Raw genomic sequence first — 13392 nt, forward strand, 5'->3', positions numbered from 1 at the left:
AATCCCTAGTTTCATAATTTTGGCCAGTCCTGAAGCTCTTGTGAAGTCCTATATTAGTATAGTATTTTAAATTAAGACTGACAGAGGTTGGAAAGGTGTGTTTGAGGCAATGGGTGGCTGGACCATGGTGAGGGACAGCACTCTGCACTGACAAATAGAATTCAAAGCAGGAGGACTGGCAAGATTAGAAAAGCTCTCAAAGGAAAGGTTTCTTTGTTTTTCTTGGAGGACAACCTGACAGGTTAACATGGGTGACTAAGGTGAGAGGTCTAAAAATCTTACAAATGCCTTAAACTATCCAGTCTGATCTTTGTTTCTGTTCAAGGTCTGCTTTACACACAGCTGATCACATGAATGTGAAGTACATAAGGAGCTAAATTTTAAAATGAGTCAGTGCTAGCAGCTACCTGTGCCAACTTGGAAAAGAGAAACCAAACTGAGGATGCTCCTGGTACCACATAGTATTCTGAGTCTTGATGTAATCAGCACTGATAAAATTACTCTAAGGCAGTCCTAAAGAGCGTGAGCACTGCACACTGTTGGTAAAGGAGATGGGCAGAAGCAGAACAGTAAGGGTATTTACTAAAGCTACTCTACAGACAGAAGTTTTCAGAGAGCACTTCTTCAAATCATGAACATTTTAAAAGTAAACATTCTTTGACATAGCTGGATAGTTCAAGCATGAAATAGATAGAAAATCTGCTATTTCTATTGTAAAAGATGAAATAAATAGAAAAAGTGAAGAAATAATGCAGCAAAATATCAGGAAGCAATTTTGACTGAAACAGGACAAACCACAAAACTGGATCTGCTACAGGAGGTATTTACTACAAATGCAAGCCATGCCTGGAATAGAATCTCTTGAAAATGTATTATTTTGGCCTTCTGTCTCAGTATCCTTCTCTGTTATACGACCACCCTGTGCCTGCAGTTTGTATTGTGCTTCAAGGATCATATCTCTTTAAAAAGAAAAAAACCAAACCACACACACACACACACACACACACACAAAGACAGACAACCCCAGGCTGGGAAGGGGGAGCTAAAGCCTCTGCTGCATTGGGCTGCCGGGAGACCCAGAGGCTGCAGCAGCGCTCAGCAGCCCTCCGCAGCCTGCTGATTTCGCAAAAGAGACTGGAAAAGGATCGTTTTGCGGTCCAGATGCTGTCAAACACAAGCAACCAATGGAAGAAATGGCACAATGAGCAAACAAGCATGTGGAAGCAGTTTATGAAGAAATAGTTGAACACCGAGCTTTGTCCCGGCTGATGCTGTAAGTACGAGCTCGATAGCAGATCCCGTGGTCACTGCAGTTTGTGGGAGAGGTTTTATGGGTATTTGAATGCTTTTAGCACTCACGGGTGGAGAAAGCATTGACTGTGACACATTTGATAGTGTATTTGGGTGAATAGCTGTATCGTCTGTGTCTCTACAGGATTTTTGGGTGACTCAGGAGCTGCAGTGTGCTGTCAGGGCGAGTGAAGCACAGGACTCTGCCCATCAGCTTGTTCTCCTTTCCCGATGGCCTGTCTGGGCTCTGCTCTCCAGGGCTGCTGGCAGATTGCTGCAGTACCACCCGCCCTGGGCAAAGGCCTCGCTCTGAATTTCAGAGCTGCCTTCAAGCACTAGGATACACAATACATTTTTTTCACGCTACAATGGCTGACTTAATTTTTAAAAATCCTAGAATTATTTGTTACACAAGTTTACTTCATACCAAATGCTCTAGTCTTAATTTTTTTCTTATGTATGCAGTCATAGAAAGCTTATGAAATTCCAATAGCTTTGCGTGTTACCATTTGGAGGCTGGTTCTTAACATAGCTGTCCCAAAGAGGCTGCCAAGTATTACTAAACGAATGAACATTTTCCTATCTTTGGGCTGTTTCTAGTTAAAGTAGATGTATGCATTTTTAAATGTAGGCAGTTGTTCTTATGGAAACCTAGTATCTTGTTCTTTGGCAAATGATTTGATGATTTTTTTTCTGCATATGCTCTAATGCTCTAGTACAGTTTTAAAACCAAGTCAAAAAGCAGAGCGCTAGAGGAACTTTACTGCAGCGTGTTTCTCCGTGATTTTTTTTTTGTAATTAGGCAAAATTCTTTATTGTAGCTAAAATTATGCATGTCAGTAGAGTAACAAAACTAAGTAATGATTATTTTCTCTGTTATTTTATGAGAATATTAATTTTGCTTTCATCTGTCTAAGTACTGCGTAAGGTGATTTGCTCTAAACCAAAGAATGTCACCTGTTTGATGGCCTCTGCGGCTGTACCTTGGTACTTACCCGGCTGCTGCAGAAACCGCTGGGAGATCTCGCTCCAGCAGCAGGGGAGGTGACAGCGGGGTAGTTTTGATGAGCAGCCTGTGCAGGCCTGTTAAGGAGGATGAGCAGATGATGCAAGGAGAGTCTTCTTTTGTGCATCTCTTTTGGGACCTGGGAGAACTGCATCTTCCTGATGCTGATGCCTGCAAGTAACTACACACTTTTGCCCTTATCACACTGATCACCTCAGTGGGGAGAATCTCCCTTACACTGAGGAACCCACAGTTTTCCCATTGTTGCTTCTGGAGTTGCCTTCACCTTGTATTCTCAGACATATTACAGCTCCATCAGCTTTTTCTGTGAAACAACTTATTGCTTGCTACCAGAAGCTGATTTACGGTATCACAATTTAGCCCTTAATGAGTTTATAGCAAAATACTGTTACCTAGGGAGTGCTCCAGCAGCAAATGGGAGTGCTCCAGCAGCAAATGTGAATACTGACGTTGTGGTATTGTCTGTCATTGTTCTTGTCCCTTCCTCTCCTGTGTCAGGATTGTCAGCCTCCCAACACCAAGCAGCATGTCTGATTGGAAACAGGATTTCCAAAGATTAAGAGAATAATCATTTGCATTGTCATGTAAAAGTTGTAAGAATACAAAACCCCAATCCCACGTAGAGGATTTCTGTTCCCATACTGAAAATGTGCAGGACCATGACATAATCTAATTAGATAAAATTGTTTTATAGGCTGCCTACTGTTCTGTGAATACAGTGGGAGAAGTTCAGCTCCTGTGTGCTTCCATTGTTCTCAGCAGAATTATACCAGGGTGAATCTGGCATTTTTGGGGTCAACTGAAAAATCTTTTCTTTCTCTGTTCCTCTTTCCTAATTGTTTTCCTGTTTCTCAGGCACGATTTTGTACGGCCTCCAGGGCAACAGGCCCAGATTAATAGAAAAATAATATGGAGGATCTAAGATGCTCAAGTTAGGACTGTGTTTGCCCGAGGCTCCCTGTAAAATCAATGGAAACACAGGGGCACTTCCAGGAAAACTGATATACATACCTAAAATTAGCCAGTGGTCATTGTGCCTCACAATGTTTGGGGGCTGCTTGGACCCTGCTCTAAAAGCACAGTTTCTAAAACACAGGATGAGTTTTTATGTTAAAATATATAAAAGTGTAGGTTTTTATAATCCAAAAGAGCATTTTCTTGAAGAGTTTAAATGATGTCTAAGCTGCCCAGTTTATATGAACCCTTGGAGCAATGCACAGAATTGAAAAAATGCATGTCAGATTTTGAAGTATTTGGAAGACTTAATCTTTTTAGAAATAAGTGATAATTAATTCAGCAATATTTTTTGTTATACACATAATTATTCAGCAATTATTTCTGCTTCAGCTAAGAAATATAACAAGTTGCACATTAATTTGGTACAGTAGGTTTTCTCTGTAGATGATATTCAGATTTTTCTTATAATTGTGTATTTAATTGATATATTTGCATTTTAGCAGTCTTGAACTAAATCTTTAAATAGGGTGGTCTAGCTTATTAGTATTTTTTGCCTTCTTTTTGACCAGCTCAATGGAAAATAGTTATTATTTGGAATTTTTAGCAAGTATGTTGTTGGTTGTGATGAAGGTACATCAGAGCTGTGTGAAGAAGGAAGGCTTCATACTGCCTGTGGAGATCTACATGTGTTTACAAACAAAGAAATGTGCAGCCATGAAGGTCAGAGTAGAAGTAAATCAGGCTTAGCTGTCTTCCCTAAACTTACCTGTAGAAATTGTCTCTACCCATGTGAATCCAAAATAAGGCACCATTTCTGGCAGGTGATGATTACTCAGGATGTGATGGGGCAGGTGTTCTGAGCTCCTCTAGTGACCTCTTAGGGGGGCACAAATGTGCCCCAGGATCCCCTCAGTGGTAAGGTTTGGCTTCTTTTTTCTTACAGGAGAAAGATACAGCTGGTTGCATATCCCAGTCACCACCTATTTGAGATAAGACAGCTGGTGGAAAATAGGAAAGGTCAGAACTTTAATGCTCCAGTCTCCCATGAAGAAGGAAATAATAATGTTAGTATTTAAATTACCAATTTTAGTAAAAGCTTCAGTGAAACAAAAGTAGCATTTCATACCTTGGAAAGGCTAATTTACTTGGCTATCTCTCTGTGAGTTATATATGGTACATGGTGGAGCATTGCAGCATTAACAGAAATTACTGTAAGGTTTTAACTAATGTAAGCTGAGATCCTGGAGAACATGATAGTAGCTTCAGAGTGATCTGATGTGCTTTACAAGCATGCACCAGCTGTCACCGAGTCCTGTTCCATAAAATCATTCACACTATGAAAGAAATTGCTGATGTCAGATGTCTGGAAACCTGTTGGGAGAGAAGGGGAATTGCAAGTACTGTGCTCTCAGTACTTGCTTATGTTACCTGTGCTTTCCTCATAAATTGCCCCCTACATATTGTTCTTTTTCTCCTTCCCAGGCCCATTCCTATGTGAATTATCACTTCTGATCAACTCTTATGAGGTTGTTTTGGAACAGCAGTCTCTCTGGTCTGTCCCAATCTCCCAGCAGCATCTCACATTTCTCCTGCTCCCCAGGGGTGAATTTGGAGGCCCTGGCCATCTCTGTGCTGCTAAATAAGAGAGCTAGGGAAGAAAATCTGCTCCAGTCGTTAGCTCTCTCTTTTGTGCTTAGAGGTGCAGCCAAGCTCATGCCTGCATGGGGCCAGGACAGGCGTGTGCTGAGCCGGGCTCTGCTTAGAGCAGTCCATGGACCAGAGATCACAGGATCACAGAATGGTTGGGGTTGGAAGGAACCTCTGGAGATCATCTAATCCAACCCCTCTGCTAAGGCTAAGATCATCTAGGCCAACCCCTCTACACCTAGAGCAGGTTGCACATGGCGATGAAGCAGGCTGGGCACTGGAGGGTGATTTTTTGAACTGCACAGTGATGTGGAGTCTCTTTCCAGGTGATAACAAGTAATTTTCACCTCATTACCTTCATGTTCGTATTGGACTGGCATTGGAAACACATCCCTCTCTCTTGGCATAGGGCCATGTTACCCCAGCAGATTGGTGCTGTGCAGTATCCCAGCATAATAGTGTTGATCCACCACAGCAAATTAAATTTAAGAGCTGAAGGATTGAAAGTGCTTTATGGTTGTTGGTTTTGTTTTTTTTTTTTTTGTTACTTCTGTCAATGCTAAACACAACTTTTAAAATCATATTGATTGTTTGATGTTTATACAATATATGTACATGTACACAGGGACTTCCCCCAAACAGCAGTACTGGTGTGGAAAGCTCATCACTTTGGGACACACACAATTACACACAATAAATTATTTGGTTGCATATGTTAGAGAGCACTCCCCTACTGCAGAAAATTGGATCACTAGACCTGAAAGAGCTTTTTCCTCTCTTCTGTGATGCCACAAAAACTGATTTATTTCAGTTTCTCATTAGCTGTGACAAGGATGATGTCAGACAGGTTGTGCATGTCCTGTCTTATACATAATAAATGAGAACTATGTCTCTTCTTTCTCTAATGGATCAGTGTTATAGATGGATGCAAAAGGCACCAGCTTGCTTTACGGAATATGGTGGAGTAAGAAAATTGCTCAGACTCAGTTGAGTGTATTGATCCCAGGGGCTCCAGCTTGACCCTTCATCTTGATCTCTGGCATCTCTCTCTTCATATTGTAAAATACTACTTTGATTAAGAGGAATAACAATAAGCTCTTAAAGTTTTATAAAAAAACTAGAAATAATACAACAAAGTGCATGTTCTTTTTTGTCAACCTTAACACTATAATATAAAAATCTTCCAAATATCCTTTCAGTGGAGCTTCATTTATTAATTATTAATTTAGCAACTATATTCTGAAATGTGCTTCTCATTTCTTTCTTTCTATTGCAGTGCTTGCAGAGAGAGCTTTGTTGTTATAAGCTTCTCATTAGTCATAATTTTCTCTAATAAGGTGCTGTTTAATCAAGTAGTTCAAAACACTCTGCATGCACTCATGAATGCAGGTTTATGATACACTTGTTGCTTAACATAGCTGTTTCTGAATAATGTTACCTCTGTTTCACATGCTAAAATGTCTATATTTGGTCCCTTGGTCATTTTCTTTCAGTGTTAGGCCACCTTTTTAGCCTTTTTAATTAGGGAAAAAAAGAGCATTGAAATGCCTATTTAGAAATTAATATCTAGAATTAGGTATGTTGTGAAGCAATAGAAGAAAAGGAAGAAATGTCAAATCATGGGCACACCAAATCTCGGCAGAGTTCTAAGAATATTTTTCAACAACAGTTGCTGTTGTGAAAGACACCTGCTAAACAAACAGGCTATATTTCAGTGCTTTCATGCTGGTTTGCAGCATCAGCAAAGGAGTTAAGTATTCTCAGCTTTTAAAATATTTTCTCCCCACTGTCTTGGCATGCTGTATCGAGTGAAATCTCTTTGTTAATCTTGTTTCTGCAACATTTGGCATTCCTATACAAAAATTTTCAGCATAGTGTGTCTCAATTTAGGGACAAGCCTTCTTCTACTTATGAAGAAGAAATTCATATAGATAAATTCCCTGCTTAAAAGCATACTAGTCATAGACATAAAATGCCATACCATTTGTTGTCAGTTTTGGCTGACAAATGGCATAGATTAAAATACTTCTGGTCATGTCTGTCAAACACTATCCATACTTGTATAACTATGTAGTGATCTTAAGAGTGTCTTCCTGCTGCTTTTATAAAAATATAGAAGATAAGAAAGAAAATGTACTTATTATATATGTAACTGAAAATAAAATTTGGCCTTTCAAAAAACACTTAGGAAGTCTTTATCTGTTGGTCTGAACAACACCCTTTGCCAGGTCAATGAGCAGCACTCATCAAAGCTTGTCTCACTTTCGAGTCTGTTTCTAAAACAGCTCCCTGTACTTTGCAGGAAGATTTGTCTGGCTGCTATGTGGAATTCTTACGGAGAAAGAAGATAGCCTGCAAAATATTCCCCACTTTTTGCTTATGGACCTGCCTCTCTCCTTGACGTGAGTCAGGGAGGCATGCAGCATTAAGTCTGTGGTAGTGACTTTATGCTACAAAAGTGCCATGTTTATACAACCTAACCATCATTATTTCAAGTTTTTTGACCTAAAAAGAATCCTACTGTTCCCCCAAAACACCTACAAATCTGCCATGGATGTCACACGGGGCACAGAGACCCAGGAGCAGGGTTATGTACAGGGTGTGTGGCCCAGATCTGGTCTGGTTCTGACCTTGAGCACATGTGAGTCAGTATGTACCATTCAGTCTGGGGACCAAGTCCTGCTTCTGGGGCAGAAGGCTGTAGTAGTGTAGACACAGGCTAAGTGCTGTATATGTTTCCAAGATGTAAAGAGAGACAGTGTCCAGCTGGTCTATAGGCTATATACATTTCTGTAAATGTAAGTGGTCTATTAGGGGCAGGATGGAAACTTTTCTTAATCCTTTTGCTCTGCCATACAGCTGCCTCTGACTTTATCTTGTTGCATAAAGTGAATTTTCTGTCTGTCCTGGATCTTAAATATTATAATACAGCATCCTTTCTGTGCTTTTTGTAGTTACAGTCTTGCCCTGCTGATACTGATCCAGATGCTGTTGTGCAAATGATTTTCCTGACTTGCCACGAGAGTAAGGCCACCCTGTTCTATGCTTTTCTTGATTCCTCTCTTTTCCTAAGCATCAAGCATGAGCTGCCTGTCCTTATTTTCAAAGACTTTGCAGCCCTCATGCATGCTCCTCTCCAGCACCACGAAGCTGACCTCCCTTTTTAGTTGGCTAATAACGACAGTCTCTAGTGTTCCCGTGCTATTTTTTCAATTGAACCACTCAGTATTTTCTCTCATGAAAGTTCAGAGGTTTTGACATGCTGATCTGAATCAAGTGAGGATGATGAGGAGGCACTGTGCATCTTGTGTCTGAAACCACATCACGTAACGTGGCCATGTGTCCCCACCAGCTGATGCTAATGGGGACGAAGGAAATTATAGCTGCCTTTAGCTTCGCCTTGCCTTTCCTCATTACTATCCTCTTCCAAAAAAGTCTTAGAGAACTCTTGTTTCGTAATAAGGTATTAAAAACGGACAGTCTTTCAGCTACTTCAGTGTTATGGCAACACCATGTCCTGCTAACAGGTACTGCAGGCTCTGCTTCCAGGACTATGATTCTGGGGTCCATACTGGGGTGTTGGGACTGTCATTATTAGGGGATTTGGAACTGCCACGAAGGGAGTTTTCTGAGATACCAAGTAAGTCCCCGCACTTCAAGCAAGCAATTTTTTACTCAAATACTGTAACAACTAAATACCAAGTATTAATCACACATACCAGTCAAGCCCTAGGCATAAGATACTGTAAATCTGATGCTGCCTGGTTGGCCCTGATAGACGCAATCATTCATGGGTTAGTCTCTGAGGCTGAGATGACCAGTCTTGAGAGCTCTTCAAAGAGGGAAGCCAGAATTAGAGGGCTTCTGTTTTCCTCAAGTGCCACTGGGTATTGCTGGAGTTTATATACACTTTTCCATAGGTCAGGACCAGTCTGGTCCAAAATTATACCTTCTCTCCTCACAGGTCTGGTCTATTTGTTCAGGTAGCTTATGTATTTGCAAGCTGGTTGCTGAGTATATGATTCCTTCTAACAGTTGCAGATTGAGTACCTTTATTCTAGATCTCATACTATTATGAAACTGTAGCAAACAAGCAGATGTTACAAAATATTTTGCTTCCTGCCCTAAATCAGGCAGTCCTGTGGTATGTCTGGGTGCAAGGGAAAATGGATGTGTTTCACTTTTCTGCCTGAAATTGGGCAGTCTCATGGTATGCCCGGGTGCAAGCAAACAGAACAAAATCTTCAGCATCAACATAGAAATTCTCTGCTGGCTGACTGAACAACAGAGTGAGCTTCTGTTTTAGGAGATGACAGTAAAACAATTTTGGACTTAATGTATCCATTAATTTTTTGTTTAGAGCCATATATTTAGAAAATCTGAGATGCATGAGTGAGATTTCTTTAAACTAAAGCTTTGTTGACACTACGCTGACAACACAAAAGTATTTCCATACCAGAAACATAAGATCATTTCATTTTATCCAGTTCTGTTGGAGAAACTGGGAGTGAATGCAGTGACCTGGTAACACAGCCCACAGGCCAGCAAGCTTGGCTGCTCTCAGGTAAGAGGGCAGATGTGAATTTCAGAGTTGAGAGCTCCTCCTCGGTCCTCCCCAGCTTGCCTTTTTCCAGATACACAAATTTAGCCACTATCAGCTTAGATGTCCCAAGTGACTCCCAGGGCTTGGCTGTGCACAGAGGGGCACTGTGGGCTTGGAAGGGATCTCCTGGAAGAGAGTGAGGATCTGATGTCATGGGCTGTGAGAACCTTTTTTGGAAGAAAGCTGAGACTTTTCTCTGCTTGCATCTCCCTTTGGAGGGCTGCCCAAGAACCTCATTGCTTTTATTATTCATTTTTCCCCACTATAGGCTAAATTTATTCCAGAGTAATTTAAACCTATGTAATTTTGTACCCACAGGATCTAACAGGTTAAAAAGAACTTCTTTCTTTCCTGCGCTTATCCATCTAATAGATATACAAAGAATAATGCCACCTTTTCTTTGCTATCTTCCCTTTCATTATCCTTGGCTAAATATGCCAGTTTCTCCTAGTCTCTGCTTAGAGGACAGGCTGTTGGATCCCTTGGCTGTCTCTGTGGTCTCAAGTCATGTCTGTGGGGAACTTTCATTAGCTTCTTGTTATCATTTGCTGTAGAGCATCTTTTTCTCCTTAACTAATAGTTTTTGACATGTTCATTGTTTCGAAACTTCAAGATATGAGATTTATGCCATTTTCTTTATCTGGAAAATATTTTTTAATGGAAGCTATTAGGTTGATTTTGCATATTTTGTTGTATTTCAACGTTTTGCATTTGCTTTCATGTCTTTAATTAGTCTTTCCTTTCTAAAGCCTTGAACACTTATTGATGTTCCAAAAACAATCTGTAGTTGCCCAGATCACTTTTTCCCAGTCATATAGTACTAACTTCTGTTCGATTTATTAAAAATATTTCCTACTAAAACTGCAATTTGATGTACCAGAGTTCTGAGACAGAGATAATCTGGTTTCTTCCAACTAGAGTGAGTTAACTTGAATTTCTATCTCAGTTACAGTAATTTCAGTTTCTACATTTTTTTGGTCTACTAGCCATGTAATCTTGGTTCCCATATTGAACACTAAGAATAAAAAGGAATGCTACTTACCTCTGTGACATTACCTCCATTACAGGTTGTGCATGAAGCTTTCTAATGAAAAGGCCTGTCATGGAGGCATCCCAAATATAAGTTTAGACGGACTAGCACTCCGATAACACAACATAAAGGTTCGGATATTAGATTAGGAAATTATTTGGGGTGCAGCGAAGTAAGAATGAGGATCCACAGCGTGCATATACGCACGCACAGGAAAACAAACCAGAGCCCTCTCTGCCCCATTTTGCCCATAATACATAAACACTAGCCTATTGCGGCCAGGACTTACACTCGCCTGCCCCAGACGAGGAAGGTACACTTGCCTACCAGGCAAGTACTTATTAAAGCATATATTCAGTAATTTATCACTCACCCACACACGGAGGTGAGGCGCTCCCCATCCCGGGAGGTTACCTCAGACGGCTTCTCCGTCTGAGGGGAGGGACTCCGGCAGCATGGCAGACCTGCAGCTCTGAGGAGACCACACAAAGGGGGTCACCGGCGGGAACCCCATTTATAGTCTGCTCAGATCTGACTGTGGGCATTCCAGAAGCTTCTCGGCTTCTCTACACCCCGCTCCCTCGAGTGTGGGCCTTCGAGAAGCTTCTCGGCTTCTCCGGGCTGTGGGCGCTCTGGGCCCCTCCTCTGCTGACGACCCTGCCCGCCGACCCTGGGTCTCCACAAAGAGCCGTTAACTGCCCATTGAAGGCCCCAGTTCTGAGAGGGGCATGGGCAGCTACCAGTGCAACTGCCGCACCAGTTGTCAGGGCGTGGGGCAGGGGGAAAGTGCAACTGCCAACACAAGGCGGTATCTCAAATTGTGGCCAGAAATCATCTGGAAGCTGTTGCAGAGATGCATTGTTCGATGAAGTGGTACACTGCACACAATCTGCAGTCCGAAACTGCTGTGAAGGTCCTTGGCTTGATGAATCAGAGCTTAGTTTTGCCAGACGTAGTTATGTCAGCAACACGCAGTTATCTCACCTGGAGATCCCTCAAACCAGGGCTGTCTGCATATCTCCTACCTCCTGAAGGAGCAAATGACGTGGCAGGCTCATGATGTGATCAAGATTATCTCATCATAAGCTTTCCAGTGGTTCAACAAGAAAAAAGGTTCTTTGCAATAGTAGTTGAGGACAGGATAAGTATGAGGAGAAAGCTTGGCTTCTTGAATGCTCCTTTGAGAGCTGCTAATACCTTCCCCTCCATGAAAGTATTAGGAATATTCTGTAATTGCAGACTTGATATTTCCTTGTCAGGCTTTATCAGTCAAATGCAGATTTCTGAGTTGTGGGACTAAGAATGTCAATCTACCTCAAACCTTAAAGGACATACTACAAAACACATTCATGCAATAAATAAATAAATCACATTTATGTATATCTGATACAGGTTTGTGTTTTGTGGCTATCAATTTTACCTGAGTCCAAATATCTGTAAACAAAAGGGAGAACCTCCATATAATAATAAATACTCATTTAATGAAAGAAAAAAAATTAATTCGGCACTAGAAACAGCTTTTCTTCTCAGGACTTTCGAATTCCTGTGATAAGTAATTCTTTACAATCTTCACTGCCATCATAAGAATAATAATGAAAAAAAGACCCTGAACTGTCCGTAGAAGGCAGAAAGTCCAACTAAGAACACAACTGCTCCTAACAGCAGGCTAACATCCTTCCCTTATGGCCATCTGTGCTGCAAGGTGATCCAAGAGGAAGATGTTAGGCCAGAGAAGGTAGCAAGGCCAGCTGTCATATTGATAGCTGAGGTTACACAGCATTCAGGGAATGGTAATGCCTAAACCAAACATCAATTTATTTTAGTGATTGAAGACAATTTTTTTTAAAGAGCTGAACCTATCTGCTCTTAATTTAAATGTTGAAGTAAGATCAGTAGGAAGATTTGAATAAGCTAAACGATCTACTTGAAGGTAAAATAAAAAATATGTCTAAAACATTATGTGAAAGAATAACTTTCTGTATTATGTATATGTATATGTATTGTTTATGATAATTATTTGGAGTTTGATTTAGTTAATGGGTAAGAAATTTTCCTAAGTATATTTTTTCTGCTTTACACATTTGAACATAGAGACTTAACTATTTGTGATCACCTAAAACAAGTTGTATTCTCATTCAGTATAATTAAACCTGAACTGCCTGTTAGTTTACAAGGTAGGGGGCAAAACACATAAAGAATTCAGACACAAAGATCAGCTATTCAGAATTTAGGGCATAACTGACTTTGTGGTAAATATTCCTAAGTTCATCTTTAAAACAAGAAAATTTACTGTTACATCTTAAGTACATTTCTGCATGAAGGGCACTCTTAGACTTCATGATAGCAGTCTTCTGGGTACAGCACTGTAAAGTGCCTTTTTGTAACCACAAAGGATATATGATTTTGCTTGTATTTCAGCCACTAGTAACATTGCACAACAATAATCAAGTCATGAGTTTTCCAGGTTACTTCTGAAGAAAAGTGCTGGAGGGAGATATTTTTGTATCATTTTAGCAATCAAAACAAAATCTAAATAAAACAAAAACAAAGAGAAGGAAATCTGTAAAAGTACTCACTTCCCCCTGGGGAATAGTATTAGAGTACTTGACCAACTACTTTTCCTTCCAGCCCTGTATCAGTTACAGAGATCAACTTTAACAAAAAAGGCTGCTCACATAATTAGCTTGAAATTTTGGTATTTTATATACAAGGATGCAGTTCCTATCCTGTCCTTAATCAGGTGTCTCATCAGGGACTCAAGAGACTGACATCCCACTGTTAAATAATTCATAAACTCTGGTATGGGCAAGTCTGCACGGAACAGTGTGTTGCTGCAGT

At 40.6% G+C, this 13392-nt stretch overlaps 1 protein-coding gene across 2 annotated transcripts in view; it reads left to right on the forward strand.

Moving 5' to 3' along the window:
* Positions 1-1025: 1025 nt before the first annotated feature.
* SACS (sacsin molecular chaperone) overlaps positions 1026-13392 on the forward strand; it is a 69398-nt gene continuing 57031 nt past the window's right edge. For both annotated transcript variants that reach the window (XM_065630636.1, XM_065630646.1), the window contains exon 1: positions 1026-1273. The gene's annotated coding sequence lies outside the window, so the exon portion shown is untranslated. The remainder of the gene's footprint in view (positions 1274-13392) is intronic.

Source organism: Caloenas nicobarica, chromosome 1 (genome assembly GCF_036013445.1).
Source record: "Caloenas nicobarica isolate bCalNic1 chromosome 1, bCalNic1.hap1, whole genome shotgun sequence".
Lineage (NCBI taxonomy): Eukaryota > Metazoa > Chordata > Aves > Columbiformes > Columbidae > Caloenas > Caloenas nicobarica.